This window comes from Mus caroli, chromosome 3 (genome assembly GCF_900094665.2).
Source record: "Mus caroli chromosome 3, CAROLI_EIJ_v1.1, whole genome shotgun sequence".
NCBI classification, from domain to species: domain Eukaryota; kingdom Metazoa; phylum Chordata; class Mammalia; order Rodentia; family Muridae; genus Mus; species Mus caroli.
This window is the reverse complement of record NC_034572.1, coordinates 116,631,613-116,637,590: the sequence shown is the minus strand read 5'-3', so window position 1 is coordinate 116,637,590 and position 5,978 is coordinate 116,631,613. Positions and strand designations below refer to the sequence as shown.

Genomic DNA, 5,978 nt, shown 5'->3' with positions numbered 1-5,978 from the left:
GCTATCCAGGAACTCACTCTGTAGACCAGGTTGGCCTTCAACTCAGAGATCCACCTACATTTGCCTCCCGAGTACTGGAATTCAAGGTGTGTACCACCATGGTGTGGCATAACTTCGCATTCTAAACATAGCAATAAGTTAGACAAAAGACATAGAACTTATATGGCCACTCTGCCACCCAACCGACGGGTAGTTATTTTTAAATCATTAGTTCAAAAGTACCCTTATTATTAGTGGCTCAGAAGTACCCCCAGTTATGCAGTGGTTTGTGGCTTGCATCAGTGAGACGTGTCCTTAGTCTGTTCGCTGCTGTCACATGGTATTAGCAGAGACACTACTTACATTCATAACTAAAGACATGGCTAATACAACTATGCCATCTTTTTATCTAGGGATGGTTTGTGGGTCTAGAAAAACCTCTAAGGGATATGTCACGCAAACAGTCACAGTGTCTACAGTTTTTACCAGAAGGTAGCATAGCCTCATTCAGGACTACAGGGTCCATGAGTAGACACTAGATTGAGTTCTCCAAGGGACTAAGCATGGGAAAGAAAAGACCAAGCCAACTCCCTGAGGTATAGATAGGACTTCCTCCTCCAAGGAGCTACATGGGCAACTGTTGGAGTTATGGCAGGGATGGCACTGGGGCAGAAAGAGGTTAGAACTCCAACTGCTCCAACTGCTGCTCCGTCCACTGTTAAATCTGAGTCCTGGCTTTACTTTAAGCAAAGGTTGGTGGGGACGTTGGTTGGCTGGATGGGGAGTCTAGAAAAAGCAGTTTCTTTTTTTCTTTCCTTTTTATTCTCTGTTGGTTGGTTTTGCTTGCTCCTTCCCTCTTCCTTTCACCTTTGTTAATTCATGAAGTCCATTTCTGTTGTCAACAACAGTGATAATGAATCCCAGAGGGTGCCTTGTGTTGAGTACCTGAAGCCCTGTACCCAGAGGGATCCACTGCATGCTTTATCCACTGAGGGAATCCCAGCCAGAACTGAAGGACTGTGATAAATTTTCCTTCTGAGAGACGCAAGCCTCCCTTCCCAGCAGGAACAAGGCGCTGTGGGGCACACAATATGAAGATTCCAGGAGGCAGGCAGGTAGCATGGAAATACAAGCCCAGCATTTGCTCCTGTTTTTTTTTTTTTTTGGAGGAATTACATTGACACCATAACCTAAGAACACTCACTAGCCTATCTCTAATACTTCGATCATAAACAAGTTCTATTTTGAGAGTAGATAATACACGGTATGTATCTAGACTATCCACTGTCACATTTTTTTAGAGCTATGTTTTATTATGCACATTTGGATGATCATTCTCGAACTCGTAAACTACCATTATGTACAGTGATTGTTGACAATACCACATGTCAACAATCCCATTTAATATGCACAAGAAGAAACTAATTGTAAGCAGGGGGAAACACGTCTAAGCTATAACTAGTTATGTAACATACGCTGACAGCTTTTATTCTAGAGCAGTGGTTCTCAGCCTTCGTCATGCTGTGACCCTTTATACAGTTCCTCATGCTGTGGTGACTCCCCAACCATAAAATTATTTGGTTGCTACTTCATTGCTGTAATTCTAGCTACTGTTATGGATTTTAATGTAAAATATATGATATGCAGCATATCTGATATGCGACCCCTGTGAAAGGGTCCTTGGATTCCCCCAGGTTGGGAACAGCTCTTCTGGTTAGTGCCAACGTCTCTCAGTGTGGAACAGCTGCAGATCACCCCACAGCCTGTACTAGAGCATCAGTAGTCACATTTGCGATGTCACAGACAATTCTCCTTTAAAGGAATGAACCGGCACCTGAGGCTGCTCTCCTGTTTGCAGTCACTGGGAGAAAGAATGCCAATGGTCTCTGCTACCTCTGAAAGCACAAAGCTCTCTGACACAGCCAGTGAAGCCCACTGTGAGCACTCAGTGCTTCCCCAGTGTCACTGAAGTCATTTAGCGCCCACATCTCAAGGTGAGTTCCTCTGAGTCAGCTGTGCTCTCTCAGGAGTCCCCACCAACCAGGCAGGAAGGAAGGGCACTTGAAATCAAGGTCATTAAGAAGTGACTGTTTTCTGAAAGGCTTAATTCTTCACACGCTTTCAGAAGGAAGCGAGGAGAGCGCGCTCATCTCACCTGAAGCAGAGCTGTTGAGTTTGCTTTCAAACGTTTTACTGTGCGTGTTCATGAGAAAAGTATGTAAATTCCAACCATCAATATTCCCAGAAACACTGGCCCCTGATGGTCTTATGTCCCATATCACTGGACTCTGGGGAACACAGAGATTTTTGTTAACACTTCAAAGCTGCTGGCGGAGTCAACAAGTATTCTGGGAAAATACCAAGTTGAAATTCTTCTCTTGACTTCCTACCAGAGTTGGCTTCCAGCCACAAAGCAGACCAGCAAATTCCCATAAGATCCAAACAGCAGGCAAAAGTGCTGAATGACCAGACACCACGTCTCACCCTGTGAGCTTCCATTCCTCAAGGCAGGAGCACTGATGTGCAGTTGTTTCCTCGACAAACAAAGTCACTTTCTAAAATGTTTAAAGTGTGTGGTCCATACGATGTGTGCACACTAATCCATCACTTGGCTCTCAGAAGTCAAAGAGCCACTCAGAGGTGATTGAATGGAGAGAATTTTAATCTTAACATTGTCAAATCTGGAGCTAGGGGTGTGCTTGGGCACACAGATGCAGGTTCCTGGGTCCCATCACCCAGACTACTGTGAGGACAGAAAATTCTGCCAGACAGGTCTCAGATTACTGATTTGGTCAGAAGATTGGCAACTAACTGAGTATAATTGGGGGTCTTTGTTTATCTTCTTCTTGACCTGTTTATCTACATCTGGTGTAGTTTATCACTACACCGAAATGTTAGAGTCCCTAAGCACAGCCCCCCAAGACCTGCTGTTCAATCTCCCTCCTTCCTGCCTCTGCCAATGGGAGCACTCAGAAATGTTCAAAGCACTCTGCAGAGATCTGATCTCATAGATCCAAAGGAAAGGTCCCTGGTATATGCATGAGAAACAGCTTAAAGTCAAAGGACAGTAGCTGGCCCTGCATGAAAAAGAAATGTGCCTCATAGAAATAAACAGAAAGTGTTCTTCTTGGAAGTTGACATCAAAGAGTACAGTGCTGGGTTCTTCTTGATGGGGGAATGACATTTTGACACACTGGACAACCCTGAATGAAGACCTGCAGTCCCTATCAGGATATCAGTTAGGGACAGAAGCTGGGGCTGCCATTCACACAGTTTCAAAGCTTCCGAGGACTAGAGTGTAGGCAGAAGGTAGGAAGGACAATTAGCTTATTGATCGTTGTAAAATATGTGAGTGTTTTACATAAACTATAATGAGATTACTGAATTTACAAAAACTTTAGCCCGGCATCAGCTGAGTATCTTTCCTACAATACCCTGTTGATTGGTCGTCCAGGTAAAGGAGGTAGCATTTTTGTGCCCATTTTATGGACTGTAGATGGGGTTCCGAGGCACAAAGGCTGGAGACCTTGCCCTCGGTTGTACACTGTGAGCTAGCATGCTGTTAAGGACTCAGTGTGTGCTCTGCCTTCTTAACCAGCCACACTGCTTTTACTCCTGGGATTTACCGGGAGAGGGAAGGTGGTTTGCTACTTAATGGAACACCTGAAATTCAGAATGGTTAATAACGACGTGTCAAATAGGAAGTTAAAAAGGGGAAATAAAACTGAAGAGCTTGTCCCCTCTGCTTCCTCTGTTGGCAGATGCCTATCATTTAGATCTCGGAGATGTTTTTGTTCTTTCTTGGGTTCAAAAGGCTTAATGTAGTTTTTGTGCGGGTCCTGAGCTTTGGAGAGTGGGTGGGGCTAATACATACACCTGCTGGCCACGCCTGTACTCTGCATCCATGGCTACATTGTTTCCACCCTGCCTTCTCACTCCAGAAGACCTGCTAGTTGTCTGCTGGGCAAGCAAATTCCGCATGAAGTTCCGTGTTGGATAAATGGCTTTTGATACAATAGGCTTAGGAAGGACCCTTTCATCCGAAGATAGACCATAAATTTATATACTATGGGAGCTTGATGGAAATAAGTCTCTAAGAAAGAAATATCTATAAGTTGGGGGAAAAAATATGGCTCTGACAGCGAGTTTGTATGACAGGGTCACAGCCTCTGGCCAGGCAAGGGATACGATTTAGAAAATGGAGTCAGGGGTAGGAATATAGCTCAGTGGTAGATCGCTTGCCTAGCGTGTGTGAGGCCTTGGAATGAGCAAAGTAAAATAAAAACCCAACAGAACATGAGAAAGGGGGTTGGTGATGGGAGGGGGTAGGATGGAGGGAGGGGGGAGGGGTGTGCACAAGAAGAAATGCAGACTAAACAAAAGGAATGATTCCTTGGCTTTATGCATCCCCTCCGCCCCCCGAGGGAATTCAAAGAAATTTCCTATTAGATAGTTGGGTAATTCAAAACCCATCGCTTTGAGCATCCTAACAGTACTGCTAAGCAGAATTATAATGTGAGACTCGCCAGCTTCCAGTGTTTCAAAGAACATGAGTAGTTATCACTGGGACCTGTGAGGGTGACACTTCCATCTGAGGCAGCAGCCACCCTAAATGTACCTGGGGGGCAGGGGGGATCAACCCTTCCTGCTATGCAGACCCCATTGGAAGATTCCCCCAAGACAGACAACCCTCCCTGTCTTAGGCTTATCATTGCTGTGAAGAAACACCATGTCCAAAAGTTGGGGAGGAGAGGGTTTATCTGGCTTACCCATTCACATTCTTGTCTGTCATTGAAGGAGGTCAGGACAGGAATTCAAATAGAGCAGGAGCTGATGCAGAGGCCATGGAGGGATGCTGCTTACCGCCTTGCTCCTCGTGGCTTGCTCAGCCTGCTTTCTTATAGAACCCAGGACCACCAGCCCAGGGGTGGCACCACCCACATTGGACTGAACTCCCTTATCAAGAACTCGTTAAGAAAATGCCCTACAGACTTGCCTGTAGCTCAGCCTCCTGGAGGCCTTTGTTTATTTCAATGGAGGCTCCATCTCCTCAGATGTCTCTAGTCTGTGTCAAGTTCATAAAATTAGCCAGCACAGTCCCTGTCAAATACTTCCAAGCAACCGTAGACCACACCTTACACTTCAGACAAGTGTGCTGGACAGAATCCTTCAAACTCCCAGCCCTTGTAGGCTGGTATGTGCCAGGCTGTGCTCACTGCTAGGACCGTAGAGGACCAAGAGAAAACTGAGATCTGTGAGAAAGAACAAAAGAAAACCCTCAAAGTTAGTGACAATAATACCAAGTGACAAAAATTCCCTCAAAATTAGGAATTAAGAAGCTGTGGTTTGGGGGCAGGGCATTGTACAGTGCTTACCCAGCAAATATGGGAGGTGCCAGGATCCATCCCTGATGTTGGGGAGGAGAAAGGGACCTGGTTTGATTTGGTGTGATCAAAAGATAATCACCTCTTAAGTAAATTCCATGTGGGGTCACCCGAGATGATGTGAATACTCTCTAAGCACACAGAGGTGCACACACACACACGCACACTCACACACGCACACTCACACACAGACACACACATACACAGACACTCACACACACGCACATGCACACTCACACACACACTCACACACACACACACACAGACACACACACACGCACACTCACACTCACACACTCACACACACACTCACACACACACACAGACACACACACGCACACGCACATGCACGCACGCGCACACACACATACACACATACACACACACAGACACACACACACTCACACACAGACACACACACACATACACACACATACACACACAGACACACTCACACTCACACAGACATACACACACACTCACACTCACACACACACACTCACACACACACACTCACACACACACTCACACACAGACACACACACACATACACACACATACACACATACACACACATACACACATACACACACATACACAGACACACACACACAC

The 5,978-nt window shown here is 45.7% G+C and overlaps 1 protein-coding gene across 1 annotated transcript in view; it reads left to right on the top strand.

The window, feature by feature from the left end:
- Synpo2 (synaptopodin 2) overlaps positions 1-5,978 on the top strand; it is a 151,058-nt gene that overhangs the window by 118,063 nt on the left and 27,017 nt on the right. The gene's annotated exons all lie outside the window — the stretch shown is intronic.